At 43.1% G+C, this 21,667-nt stretch overlaps 1 long non-coding RNA gene across 4 annotated transcripts; it reads right to left on the reverse strand.

The window, feature by feature from the left end:
• Positions 1-13,602: 13,602 nt before the first annotated feature.
• On the reverse strand, positions 13,603-21,233 carry LOC111849980 (uncharacterized). 4 transcript variants are annotated; one of them, XR_011984896.1, is made up of 10 exons: positions 20,897-21,224; positions 20,497-20,591; positions 20,082-20,168; positions 19,678-19,812; positions 19,493-19,547; positions 16,777-16,944; positions 15,690-16,657; positions 15,435-15,602; positions 14,499-14,594; positions 13,603-14,394 (listed from the first exon to the last, which is right to left on the reverse strand). It is a non-coding gene; the product is annotated as an uncharacterized lncRNA (long non-coding RNA). The 4 variants fall into 4 exon arrangements; XR_011984895.1 differs by having other exon boundaries at positions 16,777-19,547; positions 20,824-21,233; XR_011984894.1 differs by having other exon boundaries at positions 16,777-19,547; positions 20,897-21,232.
• Between the last annotated feature and the right edge of the window lie 434 nt (positions 21,234-21,667).

Consider the following 21,667-nt stretch of genomic DNA (forward strand, 5'->3'; position numbering starts at 1 on the left):
CTGAGAGAGACTGGGCGCTAAAGGCGATGAGGCACTGAGAGAGACTGCGCGCTAAAGGCGATGAGGCACTGAGAGAGACTGGGCACTAAAGGAGATGAGGCACTGAGAGAGACTGGGCGCTAAAGGCGATGAGGCACTGAGAGAGACTGGGCGCTAAAGGCGATGAGGCCCTGAGAGAGATGGAGCCCTGAGGGCCTCAACACACAGGTGACCTTTGGGAGGTGCTCAGCATGGCCGAATTGCAGAAACGATGCTGAAATAATAATTTGTCTTCACTGGGCTCCTGGTGACAAACACTACAGAGGAGTTAAGAGTTTTCTTCATATTCATTTGGACTCAAATTGAATATGTCAGCATTAAATCCAATTTCACAGCATTAGGAGCCAGGCAGGAGCTCTGCTGCGAGGCAGTGAAGATGTGAAAAAGTAATAACCTCAAAAAAATGAAACCAATTCCTGCTACACTCATAATTTCCCCTTTAAAGATTAGAGGCAGGTGATCGATTATGAAACCATAATCAACAGTTCACTTGTTTTCAGTCAGGACCGCCCTGCGTTTTTCCGCCGATTGAAACATCCAACCAGAAAGGTGGACGGGGTCCGCAGTTCCAGATGCACACCGAAAGAGAACCTGGCCTCAGTAGCGCCTTCCTCAGACGCCGTCTGGGCTGATGGGCGACATTAAAACATGCTTATTGCTGCACGTGAGACGTGGAGGCCAGCACCCTCCATTAAGGCGGTGTGTCAGCACAGGCCGAAGCGTTAATGCCTTTAAACGCAAGCGCATCAGTGCTCAGTGACGGCGGCAGAGATGCAGGGAGCATCTAATTAGCCTCACCAAGATTAACTGCCCGTGGCTTCTATCTCCCTGCTCTTCCCCAGAATCTGTTCTCAGCAAAATTTTCGATAAAAAATATCAGCTACCTGGATTCGAGGGGGACAGATGGATACTGGGTAAATTTTACAATGATAGATTCACATACAGTGTGCTCGATGTTATAAACAATGTTCTCCAGAGGATTTGTCATGCATTCTTCTTCTAAAATGATTTTATTCCGTGTTTGACTATAAATATCCGCTGCTCTTTGGGTGAGAAATCACTTTCTCTCTGGGTTTCTGTGCCAAAATGTGCCGGAGAATCGGGGACAATAGCAGCACTGGAGTGTTTATGGAAAGAGGTATTGTGTGTGTACCAGTTTTGGCCACCAGGTGGCATAGTGGTTAAGGACCTAACGTTGCAAATTGAAATCCCTGAAAGCAATCTTAGCTATAAATCTGAGTGAAGTACTTATTAAGTAATAGTGCAGCTGTTTAAATTGGTGTGAAGTGTTTAATCTGAGCTAGTCTCTTTGAGGACGGTAGAAGGCTACCTTAAATGCTGGAATAGTGTTGGGCGAGAAGGTGTCATGGGGATTGAGGCAGCTCGCTGTGCAGAGTGGCTTGAGTCGCTGCCAAAAGCCGCCCACTCGGCCCGACCCGCTGCCCCGTGGGTGGTTCCCTGTAATGCTGCTGGGGTTTGAGCTCCTCTGACATTTGGGAGCGAGAAAAGAGCTTCCAATAAATCCAGAAAGCCAAAAGAACAGGGAGGATAACTCAAACTACAGCTCTCCCTGCATAAATCTATCTGAAAGACCTCATTCAACCAGGTCTCGAGGTCAGACGGAGTCAGCTGGACTGCAGTATTTCACACGTCTGTAACTGAGGTGATCGATCACCATGGTGCTGCGGGATTCCCTGCCCTCGAAAAAAAAGTTCCTTCACCAAGTGAGGCCCAGCTGGTCCTGATTGGGCTGACTTGCTTACTTGGGATCCATCGGATCAGCTGGCTGCTTGCTGGGGATTATGAAATGCAGATTCGGGGTTAAAATGGCCCCACGTTCTGCCATATTTTTTGTCTCGTTTGTCCATCCCACGCGGCACGCTTCTGCCCACACAACTATAGCCCCTTCAGTGTCAGGTCCAAAAGTGTCCGCTGTCACATATGGTAGGTGAGTCATGTGACCTGTTCCTGAGCGTGACCCTGAAATGCTGCACAGTATGGCTGTACAGCCCTAAAACAAGAGTAACGTTCTCACACAGAGGGTCAGCTTTGTTAGGTTATGGAGGCAGTATGCCTACAGATGCCCATGCTCTGGGGGGGATTTGGCTCCTACTGCCACAGTGATCTCACGATTCCCCCCCCCCACCACCACCAGTTATACCAGCAGGTGCATGCTAGTGGCCTGATCTCGTGGATTTTGTCCAATCCCTCCCACTCTGAAGGTAAGAGTGCCCCCTGTTCCCGCCCCCCAAGGGCCGTGAAGGTATCGGAGTGTGACGGTGGAGGCCTGGCAGAGGGATGCATCTCAAGCAGATGGATCCGGAGTGAGGAAGTCAGGCTGCGCTGTGCTTCAGTGCATCAGTGTGCCGCCTTGGGATAGGCGTGTATTATTACCAGCTCGCTGTAGCCTGTTCCAGACCCCAACACCTAATCCAACACCCTGCTCCACTCTAGACCCCAATGCCTGTTCCTCAGTAAGGGGGGGAGGTTTGAGGGATTCACTCTCCTGCATTCCAGTGAAGGGTGGAAGGGTTTCTCAGATTTGTATGACTTCTTAGCCAATTAGTGTAACTGCTCACAGATTCTTTGTAATTCTGGACAAGACATCACATTTCATTCATCAGGGGAATTCAAAACAAATACATCCCGAATTTCACTGCCCTATAGCATGGCGTAATTGGGGCCACAGTGATGCGGAAGTATGTTCTTTGGTGCTGACTGGTTTTCGTATGTAAACACGGAATGTGAATGGAAATGAATCCAGCTCTAGCTGGCCAATGAACTCTTTGAGAGTCCAGCCTGTCTGGCCTTACATGACTCTTTAATTCTGCACACACAGGTTCAACATGATTTTGACTCATGACCAAGTGCGACATACAACAGCGTGAAATAACACTGTGCTTCCTGACAGATGGGTGATTGTGTCCTTTCCTCGGGAGGAGATTCTCACTTCTTGAAGGAAAATTAAACAGCAAAAAAAAAGTCCTGAAGTAAAGATGACCATGGTTTGAACAGACATGAATGAATCAGTCCAGAAAATCATATATATGCACTGGCAGGGAAAAAATACAAAGAGAATACATCAGGTAAGCGAGTGAGACAGAAGAAATCAGTCATCTAACCAGCTTATGGTTAATGTTAGGGTTAGGTTTAGGGTTAGGATTAGGTAGGCCTGAAGTTCATCATACGGGTTAAGTAGCACTAGCTGCATGTTATTTTTAGTCCTCAAGATCAAATTTCCAAAACTCAGTCTGTTTTTTGTTGTTTCTGAGATAAGACTACCAATGCCCTAAAATCCGGCTTCCTCAATACTCAGTCCTCATATAATAAGCGACTTTCGTTAAATTTCCAAAACTCAGAAATTTTCTCCACGTCATATCCCATGTACTCAGTGAGCTTTGGAAATGTGCTCTTCATTTACAGATTTAAATTCTCCATTGGATGTAACCTCATGCCTCCGTCTATTCCTGTGGGTGTCCACAGGTGTCGATTGGTCCAGGACGCTTGGTTATTAAATGGTTATTAAGTCATCTGCTGCTTATTGTGTGAGGAATCCTCGGCCATCCAGCACACCGTGTTCCTGCGCCACACTGCAGGCCCATCGTGACTCTGAATGGTGGGCAGTTGGAAAATAGATGGACGGATGGAACCATCAGTCAGTCGCCTTGTTATCTGTTCTACAGAATCGCAATCCCTCAGGGACTAGCAGAGCTCTTTCCTGTGAGGGACAGCTGGATGCATGCAAGTCATTCAGTTCCTAAATCCTGGTTGAGGTGTTTTTCTGAGCCAGTCGATATCTCTGTGTGTCCTGTGACACAAATCTTTCTGTAGAAGAGCTTGGGGTGGCTTGGAGGCTCGGTGGGTAGAAGATGGATGGATGGATGCATGCATGAAAAGAAGGACGGGTGGAGTGGTTTGCAAATGGCCCGGATGATGTACAGGGGTATGTTGGAAGTCCAGGAGGATTCAAAAGAGAAAAGGTAAGATCTTCATACGCTTCAAAGATGATGTCGTCTTTTCGGTATATCTCAAAACATTTCTATAAGTGTGAGCAGCACTTGCTGATTGTTGCGGCATTCATTAGCAAATAATGAAGCATCATTAAGCAAATAAGTCGTCGCCGAATGATTAATTAGCTCAGCGGATGCGATGACTAGCCCTGGTGACTGGCTATGGTGACTAGGTAGAGCTCAGGTGGGCTGGTTTGGCGAGACCCAACGTCCTGCTGGCGTCACCGGGGAGATGAGCACACAGTTCCACATGGCCTAGACTGAGCTGGAAGCCGAATCGTAGGCTGAAGCTCAGCAAGCGCCGCAGTGTCTGGCAGCGGAGGGAGTCGGGTAACCTGAATAACCGGCATGTGGCAGCAGCACGGCTGCTATTTCCAGCCAGCGGAGAGGCGAGTGATCATATGGCGGCCGGTGAAGAGCGCGCACCGGGATTCCGCACTGCCAGCTGTGCTGAGGAGGAGGAGGACGGGAACGCCGCGAACTCACCGGAGAGGAACTTGCTGGAGAAGAACTCGCTGGAGAAGTCCCCCCACGCGGCGCTAATTAGCACACAGGTGAATGTGCCCCCTCCACCTTATCTTCACTGGGGAGGCTGTCGTCCTTCCCGCTCACTCCGCAGGTTGGACGTATGGGTATGACCCACAGCAGACACACACACACCCCATTCAATGTCATGCTGTGTGTGTATGTGTGTGTGTGTGTGTGTGGGTCGGTTTGCACAGATCAAATTTGAGGACCAAATTGTCCCCAAAGTGTAGCAAAACCTGAAATTTCCCTACTTTTCGGGACATCTTTTGAGGTCCCCATTTGGATAACCTCAGTTTTTAAAAATGTGTGAATGCAATTAAAAAAAAGTAAAAATGCCAAAAGTCTTGTATTTGGGTTGACTGTGCTGTCAATCACCGAAAGTTTTAACCAATGGGCATCAATCAACTGAGTAACCAGTAACCAATAGGGAGTGGGATATAGAAGACAGTGACTGAGAGAACCGCCCACCCACTGCTGCTGTGAATGTTTTTATATTATATACAGTACCAGTGAAAGGGTTGGACACACCTACCCATAGAAAGGTTTATTTGTACTATTCTCTACATTTTACAATAATTATAAAGACATCAAAACTATAACATATATAGAATTATGCACTGACAAAAAACATCATATCCCTGGGTCAGCAGAGTGATCCCACCATTGGGCCCTTGAGCGAGGCCCTTAACCCCAATTGCTCCTGGGACTGGGTGACCCCACTGTCTCCTCTACTCCAGTTCCATGAGGTGGCCTCCTGGGATGCTTTTCCAGCTGAAGGAGGTCCCACATATGCTGCGCACTCCCTTCACTTTCCGGTCAAACTCTTCCAAAACCATCTCTACTGTGTTTAACTAAGGCAGGTGGCCATGTCATGTGATGTGACACTGCTTTGTAGGACTGGCGTGTCCAAACTTGACTGGTACTGTTTACGTTCCTGTCGTCCCCGAGATTTGCACGCAGGGCCATCTGCAAATCATAACATGCAAGCGGCTTCCTAATGCATTTCTCTTGATTCGATGAATACGCAGCTGTCCTGATCCATACAAACGGAAGCTAAAAGTCACTTGTGATGAATGTGTTAGCTGCTGTGCAGCTATATTTTAGACATATATTAAGCACATTTAAGACGTTTTTATCATTTTGAAAACAAATTCCTTCAGTTTCAACGATTCCGGGATCCACATAATAATGAACATGTATTTGCACCAATACATAGGAATCCTTTCACATACCTGTGAGAGGAAAACTTGGGGTCTGAGCGCAGTCATCCCTAGAGCAATGTTGGGGGTTAAAGGCCCCACTCAAAGACAAAGCAGTGATTTGGTCACTCTGCTGCCCGATGGGATGCAAACTAACAACCTTCTGGACACAAGTACAGACTCCTAAGCTGCAGAGCAGCACACATCATGGTCTGTTAGACTTGCAGTGTGGGATGAGGCCGCCCTGTCCTGCCAGCCACCAGGGCACAATCGCAGGGAGCACCGCCGGGGCAACTAACCAAGGCAGAGCCTGGCGATTAAGGCCTGTCCTCGGAGCTGGCAGAGTCTCCCCGATGCTGTAACCGCCAGCGGAGGGAGACGTGAGTCCCCCAGGCAAGGATTATGTTAAAACTCCAGAAAAAAAAAGTGACAAACGCAAGGCCAGGAAATCACTGCTGGCTTTTCTGTTCTCCTCCAGGAGCTGATAAGTACGAGCGGGTAAATATGAGGCAATCACTGAAAAAAGAAAATGGAAATGTGACTGGATTTTAACGAGTGTAGCCAGGACAGTAACTGTTAGTGAGTCGTACCGGGGGGGGGGACATGACAGAGTACCGTGGGACACAGAGCAAAACAAAAAGGATGTGTGCAGATTCAAGGGAGATATCACCCAGAATCCCAGTAAGGCTCTTACACTCAGGTCGCGTTCTGATGCCTGCCAGCCATACAAGGGGGCGGGGGTGGGGAGGGGGGGTCGGATGTGAAGTTAAATTGGTGTTTGTAAGTTGTGCAGGATGTACCCCAGCCTTACGGCCTGTACTGCCCAGGATAGGCCTCTCCTTCCATGCTACTCCTACCAGGGTATGGATGGATGGATGGATGGATATCTGCTATCAGATGAAACCAGTGATCCGGTCCAGTCAGCTTACAGTTTTCCCCATGAGTGGCATCAGCTGCGGTCTGATCTGGAAGCCTGTAATTCCGGAATGGGTGCTGGCATTCCAGTTTGATGTGTCCCCAGAACCGGAAAAAACACAGCAGCTGCTCCACAGACGTGTGCCCCCCCCCCCCCCCCAACACCAGGTGCCCACAGATTCTTGCAGAAACGGGGGTTAATCCAGGAGAAACCGATCCCAGCTCTGACAGGATGCTTCGGGGGCGGGGCATGAACGGCCGTGCTGGAACTCAACAGACTGGGCTGCCTCTCCAAAGGATGCGCTCACGTTGTTATTACAGTCACGGTACATGTGGGGCGGGGGGGGGGGAGGATTCTTCAGCGGGGGGGTCCAAAGGAGCCATAAATGTTTAACGAAGTGTGAAAAGGTGTCCTGGTGACAGAGGGCCGCGACACTGGTCCAGGGTGGGGGCTTTTTTTTAAAGGGATCACCCCCCCATGCTGATTTCTCCATCAGCTAAGGACCCCCCCCACCCCTGTCTTGTCACAGCTGGAAATGGCCGGACTGCACATGCAGTGTGACCGCCAGCTGTCCCCACGGCCCGTCCTTAACTGCACTTTGTCGCTCAGACTCGCACAGCCTCACGCCGAACTTTTGCTGCAGCCGGTGAGGATCATTACGGCCACCCCCCCCAACACCCCCCCCCACGTCCCCCGGTCCCAGAGGCACCTCATTAGCAGCGCGGAGACGACAGAGGGAACATGGCACGACTCTCCAGAGCTTCTGGGGTTGGGGTTGGGCTGGGGGGTGGCGGAGGGGGGGGTGGGCAATTAGGCAAACAGAAACTGTCATAATTACTTTAAGTAAATAACCCAAGTTTTCCCCGCTGTGTTACCCAGAAGGCCTTGTGTCTGTTCTGGGAGCAGCTGTGCTCTCGCTTAGTGAGACAGGCCAGTGTGACAGCCCCCACGGCACGCCTCATGCCGCTGACCGCGAATCGGCCGGATCCAAACCTGGAGGACAACCCTGAGTAATTAGCATAAGCCACCAGAGGACACCTTGCTCAAAGAGACCCTGGTACAGCCTTCAGACCGGCGCCCTCTGCAGGCTCTCAGCTGACCTGCACTTTGGCACCTTGAGCCGCAGACGGGTGTAAAAGCTCCTCGCTATCTTCAGAATACAGGTCATGATACACTGTTGGGTTTGCGTCTCATGACTCTGAAGCATTTATGATCCAATATATCAAGCCAGAGCCTGATTCCTCCTGATATATGATGTGCAGTTCCAGTGGACATTTTAATGTACCAACCGCTGATGGGCAGGTGTAACCAGATGGTAAAAGCGTGCCGCCCCTTTAAGGAATTAAAGATGTTTAATGGGGGAGGAGCCAATTTTCCTTCAGGTCTGGAGCACACTGGTTCTGCCATGGCTGTACTGAAGTGCCACTGGCGCTAAAGGGTATTTAACTAGCTGTGCCTTGATCTGTGTAAACTTTCCAAGCAATATCATTACTAGTCAGTGATATTGTCTTGTTTATAGAGGGGAGATATTTTGCCCTTAGAGGGCATGCTCTTCGACATTTGCATATTAGCGCAGAAAAAAATTTAAAATGCATGACCTCAGTGTGTGATTATTTTTATGAATCTATACTCGTATGTGCTACCATCCCGTCCAGAGCGCCCCCTTGTGCCCAGACCTGTCTGGGATAGGCCCAAGGTCCACTGTGACCCTATACTGAACAAGCAGAGTACGCTTTCCTGTTAGTGTAGCGGAAGCTAAACCCCTGGGTTCCTTTAAATAAGAGCTAGATACGATTTTAACAACTCTGGGCTATTAGTTAAGTTCTCCCCAAACGAGCTTGATGGACCGAATGGTCTCCTCTCGTCTGTAAATTTCTTACATTCTTATGTTCTTATTTCGAGTAAGTTTGCTGAAAATAGACCGTTAGTGTTGTGCATCCATGAAATATGAAGAGTACAAGATAATTAATAGCCTTTGGGGGTTGGCTAATTAATAATGCGAGATAAAATATAGGGGTTTATAGACTTCCGAGTCTAGCAGGCACACAGACACACACACCGGTCCTCACCACACACCCCTCCTGTCTCCAGACCTCCTCCTGGTGCTGCTCACGTCTGTATAACGCGCTACTAACATTGCTATCATCTTGGCAGCACGTCAAAAAAGTCGTTGTGTAAATATTTATATTCATTCATATTTAAAAGCCTTCACATGACTTGATATAGTCTTGAGGGCAGCGTGACTGGTTTTCCTACACACCCAAAGGCATATAGCTCGCTTGGTTTAGAAGCAGAGAAATGGTGAAATCCTGCGTGTGACGGGCAGCTTCCGGAAGCCTCTGAGGGCAGGATGTCTCCTCAGGATCGCCTTCCTGACATATTGCGTTCACTGCTGAATGATGAGTCCAGCATCTCTGATGCACTTCTAATTCTTCATTCAGGATTTCAGCGCCCCATTTCCCCACCCTTTTTGTATCTCTCTCTCTCCTCTCAGCATATGAAACAAAGCCATGTAAATGAAGAAAAAAGAGAGTGAAGAATCGTGGCCAAAACATTAATCGAATTATTCATTGCAGTTTATGGTGATTTGCGTTGCCATAATAAGGAAACTCGGGACTCATTTGCCATTAGAGGATAAATGTTTTGAAAGTCTGAAGATTAGCATCCTACTCTTGACAAAGAAAATCTCATAAATGTGATTAAATAAAATCCAATTGGTCTGTCAACCAGACCTCTGAGCTATTTTTCCGGTGCCACAAAGGGGAGGAGCCGCCAATTAGCCCTACCAATTACCATATCAATTAGCGTATCAATTATCATCACAGGCGCTTTACAGCAAAGCCCTTCATGGGAGGTGCTCCAGGTTCAGTGGATAGTCACCAAGCTTCCCTGTGGACCGCAAGTCCAGAGGGAGAGCCTTCTGTGATCGACCGGGGTAAATCTGCAGCGCTCATGCTACCAGTGGGCCAGGTGCTGGGAGTCTTGGTTGAAGGAGAAACGTATAGCTTGTAGGGGAGTTCAAGTGCTCATGGGCTCCCCAGATGGTGATACACATGTAAAGTCAGAAGGGGGCGGGGCACGCGGAGGACAGGGCGGGATGCACGCGACGGGGGGGCAGGTAAACGAGACCATCCTGTTTTCTATCGACCGCATTTATTCTGCTTTACAGCTTTCTGTTAGATGAAAGAATATTTGTCTCACTATCAGAATGAACTCACAGTCACTCCTACCTGTCACTTAATTAAGATGTTTAATTTCCCATAGTTGCAGGTGTCAGTGTTGATCGAAGGACACAGCTTGATTTCATTTCACACGGAATGACTTAGGAAAGGATTTCGCAGCCCGGAACTGTCCTGAACCCCTCAAAACGGACACCACCCGTTTTTTTTATACCATTCCGTGTCAGTTTCCATGGATTTCACTATAGGTACCAAGTTGTTCTCTTATGCAACCGTTGATAAATATCTGTGCACACGACATGAAATGGATGTACTATGTAATTTGGGAGCGAGAGCGTATGTACCAACTGTTTGTATACATTCATAAAGCAATTTAAGGTATGAATGAACAGGTTACTGTTCATTTCTTTCTCGATGATACCACAGCTAAGATGCCGTTATCGTGGTGGAAAGCGGATCACTTGTAGATTTAATATCCCTAATCGAAAATGACTTTTTGTCGTTTTCCACCTGGAACAATAAGCGGTTCTTATCTGTTGCTATGCAGCAACACCTCGTGTTTGTAAGTGGTACTGCATGCTTAGATATAAGGCCGATGAGAATCTCAAAGGGGTGGGGGGCAGATATAGCGTATTTTAGTTTTTAATTCAGTCGATCGCCAAATGTAACCTGATATCTTAATTGATATGTTGGCTGAACACAGTGCATTAGTGGAAGACTCGCTATCATTTACAACAGTTTCAATAACTTATTTAGATTTGTATAAATAAAGAGATGCAAGGCCTACTTATTATGTAGCAATAATTAAATTACTGTGTATTTTATTAATATAGTGTGTATTATCGAAAGATGCACCTTGTTTAGCTTATTTGGAGATCAGGTTTAATTAAGATCTCACTACATGGTACCTCTGGGATCAGGTCTGCCTTCAGCTAGGTCTATAAGGTGAAATTGAAATGTCAATTGATGTTTTCGTGTTGGTGTCTGATTCAATTAAAGTCAGTATAATATTTGTACTATAGGACAATTTCAGTTCCAGTCCCTAATTTTGATATCTCACAGCGGACAAAGGAAAGCTCAACTAAACGCAGAACAACAATTCACACCTTACTTTAAATGGAAAAAGCACAAAAAGGAATCTGCTTGGGCCACGGTTGTCCAAAATAGTTGATTATTCTTGATTTAGGCGTTCAGGTCTGGCCGAAAGATCTCTCACATTTATGTTTTCACATTTCTTACCTTCAAAATGTAATGATTTAAATACAACCTGCAGAGTGAAAATATACTACCATTGTTTAGTTCCTGTAGAGTTTTTAAAGCTCTACATTCTTTGGGTCCAACAAAAATGTCAAATCAAAATAAACGGAAAAACTACTCTGAATGAAAATTGATCCACGCGGCTGTCAGATTGCATGTTAGTACCGTAATGTAAGTTTAAAAGGTCGGGAGGACGATTTTCTTGTAATAAAGACTGTAAGATTTCAATTCCCAATGTCACCAGCAGAGGGAGATAAATCAGAGCGCCGAAACATATTTCTAGATCGCGCTGTTAGTGTTGCCTGAGCTCACAGTTCTTCTATGGTACTTCCTTTAACCTAAACCCACGTGTTTCCCGTTGTGGTGCGTAGTCCATTCTCTGTCAGTGGCGTGGTCCCACCCAGTCTGCAGTTTGCCAAATAATCGTCACCTGCTTAACCGCCGCTGACAGTTCTGTTGGAAGTTTCACAGATTATTATTTTTTTTATGTATATAAATGCCGATGGTGTATAAATATAACCAGAGTGAAAACTGTTGAACTGAAACAGATAATGCATCACAGCCCAGTGATAGGAGAAAGCACACAGTGGGTTGCCCTTACCTACTGGATTACTTTATTCTTAGGTTGAACCGCACTGTGACTGACAGCACATGGTAATGTGAATATGTAGAAACACGTTCATGGGATCGTCATGCATTACTGAGACTAGTAGTAGGTAGCTTGATGGTCATCAACAAGGACAGTTGCTCCGATGAAATATCTGGCTGAATATATGGGTCAAATTAAAATAAGTGAAAATATCAAGTGTATTCTTTAGCGCTACTCTCTGAGCTGCAATGTAAACAGCTGCATTATGCAGCAAGGTATGAGGACTAGATTAATCATTTATATAAAAATTGTCAATCACTAACACCTAAGACATTTGGGATAACGAAATATATATATATTAATTTGTAGGCCTGCATAATTTACTTATGGGTCACAATGTATAAGCAAATGTCTATTCCTTCGTAAAAATACAAGAGGCAAAGGCTGCTGGGGAAAAAAAAATATTTACGGCGCATGGTTTACGATGTCATAACATATGTCACTTGCAAACGAAATGCAGATGTTTTGGAGACGCGCCTGACGTCACGGACGGCGCAGTCAGCGCGGAGACGGAGACGGGGAAGGAGCGGGCAGAGGCCGGTGGCCAGGGGGCACGGAGCGGCTTCCCAGAGCGACTTCTGAGCCCCTCAACCTGCATCTGCAGTCCGCATCTACCGCAGCGCCTGCACTGACACATCTCCGGCGTCGCAAAACCGAGCGGATCCCGGCATCCAAAGGAGCACCGAGGAGGATCATCTCTGAGGAGGATCATCTCCGGAGGGGACATCTCCGTGCACGCCAGCCTCTGAACTGTCCTGCCTCCGATGCGATTGCCGCACCGCAGCTGTACCCGCCGGAGTCGCTCAGTAAGCTGGATGTTTGCCGTATTTTCCCGGAGTCACCTTGCCGAATGACACGCGGATGCATGTGGGGTAACTGGCGCAGCGAAGCCCGTTGTTCCACATACTCACATAAACAATGACGTTTTCAACGTAAGAGGTTTATTTCTCAACCTCTCGTATTTAACATTTTTTTTTTATTTCTTTCTGGTCACATATGAAGCTTATGGTCTTGTTTATTTAAGGTGATCCACATCCGTAATAAAACGACACCGTCTGTCCCGGTTACACCCCTTCAGCAGTAAAAATCCCAAATAAACTAAAAGCACATCATCGTCTGTGCTCTTGGCATAGGCACCGTGCCTGCTGTTTACAACTATCTAAATATATCGATTTTTTTTTTGTTTTGGTATGTTCTGGCTTTATTTAAATATTCATCTTTGTCGTAATACTAGAACTTGTTTGAAAAAATATCACTACCGATGTGTCTTCATGTACCCTTTCAATGTATTCATTTTTTGAATGTTTAACTGTTCATTTTGACACACATTGTTTATTGTGACTGGCTTCTCTAAGTAGGTAGGTACACTGTAAACCCGGATAAGTTCTACTAACTCAAAAAAATTGAGGCAACTGATTGCCGCTATTTTTTTAAGTTTGCAAACTTAAATATCATCAGTAAGCATATAGCTACTTACTTGAGTACCTGTAAATTATAAACAAACATTAATTTAAATCAAAATATATATTTAATGTTTTGTTCATCTTTACTTTAGTGCAACTCAAAGTTTTGAGTACTGACAACTTCAATTATTTCACTTAATTAAAATATCCCTCAAATATATATCAAAATTTTTAATTTATCTAAACTTAGTTTAAGGAACTTTAAGTGTTACTAAATTAAATTATATAATTTACGTAACTTAAATTGTAGTAGTAATGTTAAATATTTTGTGGCAAATGATTGCCTTGTTTTTTTTAAGTTTCCTGTACTCAAATATCTACATTTTACAACTTAAACAGTACAAATTACAAATCTGAAATCATTAAAGTACAAAAATTTATTGTAAAACGAGACATTAAAACAGCTCTGTGCAATAAAAAGGCACACCAGGTTAAATACACTGAAATATTACCTAAACAGCCATTATGCCAACAAAAACAGTGACAACCGTTCTGTGTAACAAAAAAAGGCATACCTGGTCAAAGAAAATCAATTGTCATATTACCTAAATGAATATGCATTATGCAAACAAAATTAGTGACAACAGTACTGTGCAACAAAAAGGCACACCAGGTCAAAGAAAATAAATTAAAATATTACCTTAATTAATACAAAACAGGATTAAGCTTTCTTGATCTGCTGTCTTTTTTGAACTTTGCCACAGAAGAAATTGCTATTTTTGTTTTTATTTTAGGCAGAGCACCAATTTTATAAGAACTCTTGTTGAAATCTTGCACATATGCCTGATATTAAAAAAAACAACACAACACAGGCACACAGTGTAAAATTACAGTGCATGAAACAGCAAGTCATTCTTTAGAGCCAGCACCCTTGGCTTAAGTTTGCCATCATCAAGACCCAAAAGAACCTTCTGAATAAATTCAAATGTGTTGGCCATCTCTTTTGGATATGAGAGATCCAATGCATAGATTAAGCCAAACATCAAAAGGAAAGCATCAGATAGACTCTGAAGGTTTGTTATGACAACTTCTTTCTCAAGGATGATCAAAATCTTCTCTGGATTGTACTGAAAAGCAACGTCTGGGAGTTCTCGGACGACTGTCAAAAGGGCAACTGATGAATCAACATCTGGCTCTTCTGAATCATCTTCAATCTGGATGTAAAAATTATTGAAATACAATTACCAAATGCTATCTTACCAGTGTGAAAAATATGCTGAAATATAATCCTAAGAAATATGCAGAATAAGTGACTTACCGTGCATGTTTTAAAGAATTTTGAGGTGTCTTCTCTCAGATACACAGGAAGTGCACAGAGCACTGTTGTTCGCCTTGTGTGTACATCATGTTGATCCTTAAAGTTCACATTGAAAACAATGTTAAAAGTGGAACACACACTTTTTAGCCAGCACAAAACCAAACAATGCTAACTTGACACGGAATGAATGCCAAAAAGTTGATTAAGGCATAGATAAAATAAGTAATCACAGCAAGAGCCCTGATTCTTAAAGGGATACTTCACCCAAAAATAAAAACTGTCTCATCATTTACTCTAAGTTGTTCCAAATCTGTATAAATGTCTTTGTTCTGATGAACACAGAGAAAGATATTTGGAAGAATGATTATAACCAAACAATTACTGGACCCCATTGACTACCAGCATTCTTCCAAATGTCTTCCTCTGTGTTCATCCAAACAAAGTAAGTTATACAGATTTGGAACAATGAGCAAGTAATTCATGACAGAATTTTCATTTTGCTATTTTTGTTTTTATCCCTATAAACTATCCCTTTAAAAGGACACAAAGATACATCAGAAGTTTTTTTTTTATGTATTCTAAATCAACGTTTCTCAAACCTGTCCTGGAGGACCCCCTGCCCTCCAAATTTTGTATGTCTCCATCTACACACATAATTCCATTCATCAGCTCGTTGTACAGACTGCAAGAACTAAATTAGGTGCGTCTAATTAGGGAGATATACAAAATGTGCAGGGCAGGGGGTCCTCCAGGACAGGTTTGAGATCCACTGCTCTAAATTAAATACAAAAAATTCTGAAAAAGGTTTACTCATCACTTAGTACATGATAAATCCAAGTCATAGTTAGACATATATTTAAATCAAGTGATAATATTCAGTATATACAGTCAAAACAATGTCTGTTGAAGCATTAAACAATAATACCACGATAATACCTGTAAGTCATGAACCCGAAGAAATTCACCAAGTGCATCAGCAGTTTTTCCAGTCTTCGCTGCTCTCTGTCGATATAAAGTCATCAGGCGAAAACTGTGGCGGTCTAGCTCTGCGTAAAATGTGTTTGTCAAATTCTGGTTGGTAATGCGCTGAAATTCAGCACATACCTGAAACAGAAGACAAGAAAAGCATGTCACAAACCGACTGAAAATATTAAATACATTTTTTAAACACACAATTAAAGTTAATTATACCTGTGATTCCAAACGTAGAGCTGGCCAGCGTCCAAGGATCTCTTTCACTGGTGATGGACTGGTAATGATCTCATTCCTGCGTAATGCAAATGTCATCTGCATCTTCTTATCAACAACAAGAAGATTTTTTTCAGCCTTCTGAACTTCTTCTGTAATTTCAACCCTCTGCTGCTCTAGAGTTGAAGCATCATGACCTTGGGGGAAGTCTGGTAAGTAGTTTACTTCGGCACGTCTTGCCCTTTTTATATTCAAGTGTGATGGTTCATTGTCTGGACTGCTTTTGCTTCGTTTTCCAGCGTTCACTGCAACCTCCATACATCCTGCTCTCCTCAGCTTGTTTCGGTAATTTCCCATTTTAAATTTGATGCTAGTTTTCCATCCAAACCATCCGGTGTCTGAACCCAGCTCTTTCAGACATGGGTGTTTGGTGACCAGAGATTCTGCTGCTTTTGACAGCTCTTTGTCACTTGGGTAGGCTTTAAAATTATAGATTGCAGCTGCTAATTTGTCAAGGACATCATGCTTCTGGTCTCTGGTTAGCTGCAGCACTTTTCCTGTTTTTTCAAAGGCAGAATTTCCTTCTCTAAGTATGTGTTCGACCTCATAAGAAAATGCTGGCACTGGAAAATTGCCTTGAGGCCACCCTGAAACACGTTCAGGTGTGGAAACAGCAGTTAATAATTCACTGTCTGTTGTTGATGTAGAACTACTTCCTCCATCAAAAAAAAGCTTAACAGTAGCTTTTGGTGGCAACTCGTTGATGTCCACCAAAGATACAAGTTGTCCATCGAAATCTGGGTCTTCGTATTGTATGCTGAAGTTTTTATCCAAGTTCAGTTTTTCTCTTAAAACATTTTTCAGTTCATCGGTGGATTCAGGATAGGAGGCGAGTGTGATCTTCCGAGTAGTTCTGGCATCAACAATGACACGAAGCATCAAACAGGAAGAAGCTGCCATTTTTCTATGGACTGAAGAGTAGTAAAAAAAATTAAATGAACAATCACATGCACAACATCTGAAAATGTGTTTTATAACACAGATCAGAAACATTTCCCATTAAACTACCCATGTTGAACTTCAGCAATACCTTTGCAAGATGTATCTCCTGGGAGACAGCATTAACTGACCATCAATGAAGTACGCAGCAAGTGTGATCGTGTCATTCAGATCCGAAATCCGAAAAACAGAGTGTCTTCCTGGCATTGGTGACAGCTCATAACAGCGCACATGTTCAACATACCATGACTCAAATGAACTGCAGAGCAACGACACATTGTTATTGACAAGAAAGATTTCATCAATCCTCCAGAACTGAGGCAATCCACCACAGGCTTCTGCAGACACATACATTCCTGGGGCATAGTTAGTGCCATCTATGGTGACCCTAGATGTGGTGTAGACTATGCTAGTAGTTGTCTGTCCCTGAATGAACACCTTAGCACAATCAGGCAGTGTCGAGACTAGCACTGAAGAGACACTTGAAGTATGTGTATGTGGCTTAAAATATGATGGTGAGCTCAGATGATATGCCATCATGTTCTGGTGTCTAGTTGCAAGAGTAGAAGTGACATTCTTAAAGTTTTGGGTGTCATGTACAACTCTTTTAAAGAATCTGTGCTTCCCCTCAAACCTCATTGTCCAGAGATGCACTAGTGGCCCGAAACACCTTATAAGATTCGGGTAGTGCTCCACAAAGTGATGTTTAGGGCGGAAACACGATTCAGGGAAAACCTCAGAAAATATCTGCCTGTGGTCACTGATCTTACATTGCAAATACTGGATAGTTTCTTCCGTAAATGCTGGTGATAATGACAGCTCAACAATGTCTTTTAAATCCATTAAGACAGCCCATGTCTTATCTCCCTCTGGAACTTTGCTACCTACCATTAGCGGAAACAGTCTAAGTAAGGTGGTGTTTTCATGACCATTTCCACCAACACTACCTTTTGTGAAACAGGTTTTTTGTATTGGGTGTGGTTTGTCTGTTTTGTCAGTGTGTTCATATGGAAACAACTCAATCTTATTGTTTAGGTAGTCTAAAGTGAAGTACTTCTTGTTAACCAGCTTTTGAAGGCATAAACACAACTCAACTGGTACAATACCTTCCAGGAGGTCATGAAGGATGTCTGGAGCAAATCCGGTGACAGGGTGGAAATGTTTCAATGCTTCACGCAGCACACAGTCTGCTTTTACACCAAACTTACTGCTTTGGGTATTACTTTGCAAAACATCACGAACATGAATGTCATGACTGGTCTCTGTTCTCATGGGGAAATCCCCCTGAATTACACTCATAGATTTCATCTGATCTCTAGTGGCTAAACAAAACCTACAGGTATACTCAGATCTAAATGATTCTGTGAAGCCTCCCAATCCATGTGCTGCAAGATTGTCTGCAGACACACAAAAGACAGTTCCTTTAACATTCTGCCCTAATGACTCAATAAAAACACCTTCTTCCTCAAGAATGCTAATGTCTTTCAACAGTGGAGAGAACACAGCTTTATACCCACTCTTTTTAAGGTCAGCTACTTTACATAGAAGTGCCAGCTGAATTGTATGCAGGGCTGAGCGATACTTACTGGGAAGGCTGGCAAAGACCCAATAAACAGCACATAGTTTGTGGATTTTTTTTGATGTTCCAAGTGGGTTTGCAATTTCTAATTCATCAATGTATAGTTGGAGCGGCACACTGAACTCTCCGGATGAAAGTAATGTGTTAGTTTTAAAATATGAACCATCACAGCAGGATGTATAGTGACCAGGTAAACTAACAGACTCCTGGAGTTTGTGAAGAATATCCGTGTTTTTGAACAGCTCCTGAATCATTTTAAGAATAGGCACATAAACCATTTTTTTCCCTGATATCTCCAAGTCATACTGAACAGGCTTTACCAGAGAGTAATTTTTTTCGACAAAGACCTTTCTGCGCTTTGCAGTAGACAAATCTGAGCCTTTTGACGTGGCTTTAACTACAACATTGCAGTCCATAACAGCCTCAGTTAGTTCATCCAGAACAGAACTAGAAACAGCCAAGTTATGTTTCTGAAGTCTCTCTCTTAAGGTCTCTTTTACTATTGGCTTTGATAAGGAAAATATCTCATTCAAGTGTTGAATGATTTCCTGTGAAGCTGTGTCCGAGACATGGAGGATGCTTTGCATCTTCAAAAATAATGAGGACAAATTACATTTTAATTGACATCTCAACTTGTCAATATCACACTGCATCTCTGCTACATCAAGGCTGTCATTACTTGGGCCAGGATCATTTTCTGTAGTGTCAGATGCCGTAGCATGAGAGCACTGTGGTATATCTGACTCCTGACTGACTATTAGACCATCTTTATAATCTGAGGTGGAGTGAAATTGGTGGTTCTTGCTCTTGTGTGAATTGAATGACGAGTACACATTACTTTTAAATTGGCAATTCTTGTATGGACATTCAACCACTTCATGGCTTTTTAAATGGACTCTCAGGTGCCTGAAGAGAGTAGTGTCTGAGAACGGCTGCTTAAATAAACAAATTGGACAGATAAAAACTAAAGGTTCCTGATTTTGAGCCTCTTGTGTAATACTGTCTCCTATGTGATATCGAGATAAATGGGTTTTCAGGGCATTAAATGAGTAAAATGAACATGCACAGTCTTTATGTAAACATGGTAATGGACTAACTTTAGAATAATGACTATGCTGCAATCGAATGTGTGTGAGGAAGTGTGTTCTGGATTGAAATGAGGCTGTACACAGCTTACAGTCCCAAGCCATCCCTCTAATTCACAAACAAAAATCTTAGACAGATTTACCTGGAAGTTGTCCCAATTTTTGTAACTGTAACTTTCAACTTGCTCAGCAGAGATCCTAAAAAAAAATTATTTAAATGAAACCTAAACTTCAGATGCAATAAACATTTAATTCAGTAGCACATTTTTTTTGTTACAAATTTTGATCTTTTGTAATAGAATTATATTTGCAAGAATGTGTGTCTCACCTTAGGAACTGCAATAGGAACAATGTGGACTCAATAGGCCTATGAAGTTCAAACTACTTTTATGCATCAAAAGGTCGAAGAAATGATAACACAAAGAAAACAAATTTTCATCAAATGATCTGCAGCTGACTCCACCTATACAAAAATACACACATTTTCAGAAAGGCCAAACGAAGACTGCATATGCACTGCATCATTTAATATCTTTTTTTTGTAGCAATCTTTCAAAACAAAAGACAACCTTATTTGGCACTTTAAGTTAAATGTTAAACAATCCTAAAACATATACAGCTAATTCAAATGAAATAACATTTAACTTCAAATTTACAAAATTTACATCAGTGAGGCAACTTTTTTAATGTTAGTCTAATAAGATTACATTTACAAGAACGTTCTTGCCTCACCTTAGGACCTGGATTTGCGGTAACAACGTGGACTCGACAGGCCTATTAGGTTCAGACGAGTTTTATGCACCGAATCGTCGAAGAAAACTACCCATAACACAAAGAAAACAGATTGAACACGTATTTTCATCAAATAACCTGCAGCGTATACACTTTATGTAAATACGTATATAATACACAACTTAAACAACAACAGAAAGGCCTAACATACAGACTGCATGTGCGCTGCATCATTTAATATTCTCAAAAATTCTGCATCCTAACAAAAGACAACCTTATCACTTAAAAAAAAAAAACTCAACTGGCAGTGACCTTCAGATTTACGTAAACATTTAGCGTCAACGGGGCAATTTTCATCAAACAAATTAATCTATGTTCGTGTAAGGATTATGTTACAAAAATGTTCGTGTCTCACCTTGGGACCTGAAATTGCGGGAACAGCGTGGACAGATGGACCGGACAGGCCTGTTAATTTCAGACTACTTTTATGCATCAAAACGTCGAAGAAAACTATCCATAACACAAAGAAAAAAGATAGAACAAGCACTTTCACCAGATAACCTGCAGATGACTACACGTATAGAAAAAATACATGACTTAATATGATAAAAAATGTTTATGTGCGCTGCATCATTTAATATCCTAACGTTAGAAAAATTTAGATGTTTGTACACTTTTAACTGGTAGCTCTATTCTAAATATTCTAAAAAACTGTACACATTAACTGGAAAACCTAACGTACGTGGATGGTGTGAGTGTAGCCGATACCAACTATAAACAGACGGCAACATTATTTGAAACAGCTGAATACTTGCATATGTTTGTAGCCATCCAAATAGTTCGCCCTGAAAGCGCGAACTTCGGTGCATCCGTTTGAAACACGTCTGAGTGCACGTTCAGCGATGACATCACTTTTTCGTAAAAAAAACCGCCACTAGGAGGGCGTATGTTTGACATTAAAATATTTGATTATGGTTGAAACTATTTTTCAAGTTCCCTAAACTCTTAACTTTAGTGTAGTTGTAAAAACTAAAAAAAAAAAGTACTGTTAATTTAAATCTCTGATAGATGTTGAATAAACTGAAAAATAATAGTTAGCTAAACTTTTTGGCACATTTTGAGTACCAGGTACTTCCCATTATAAGTTAGTTATAATGTTTGGGTTTACAGTGTAGACGTTTCCCATATCTGAAATTCTCTGCATATTTACGTCGTTTGGCGGACACGTGGAGGCTGTAGGCGGCGCTTGCGCTCAGAATTGCACTACAGTTTTATTTTGCAGTAGCTAATCACAGATCTCACATCACGAGTTCAGCCGGATCTTAAGGGCTTGTCGGAACTGGCCATCTGACATTGTGCCCAGTCAGCCGATGGGTTATGTGGGCTGACAACAGTCATTATGCCCCCCCTTCCCCCCAGCAAAATTTATCTTGGGGGACCCCAACTCTACCCGCCCCCACACACCCTGCTAAATTCTCAGAATCAGACACCTCGATTTATTTATTTATTCAGTCAGTTAGTGGACACTCTCCAATAAAAATCCACTTAGTCTTTACCTGTTTATGTTACTGGAAATTTAGTGCAGG

This window comes from Paramormyrops kingsleyae, chromosome 23 (genome assembly GCF_048594095.1).
Source record: "Paramormyrops kingsleyae isolate MSU_618 chromosome 23, PKINGS_0.4, whole genome shotgun sequence".
Taxonomy (NCBI): domain Eukaryota; kingdom Metazoa; phylum Chordata; class Actinopteri; order Osteoglossiformes; family Mormyridae; genus Paramormyrops; species Paramormyrops kingsleyae.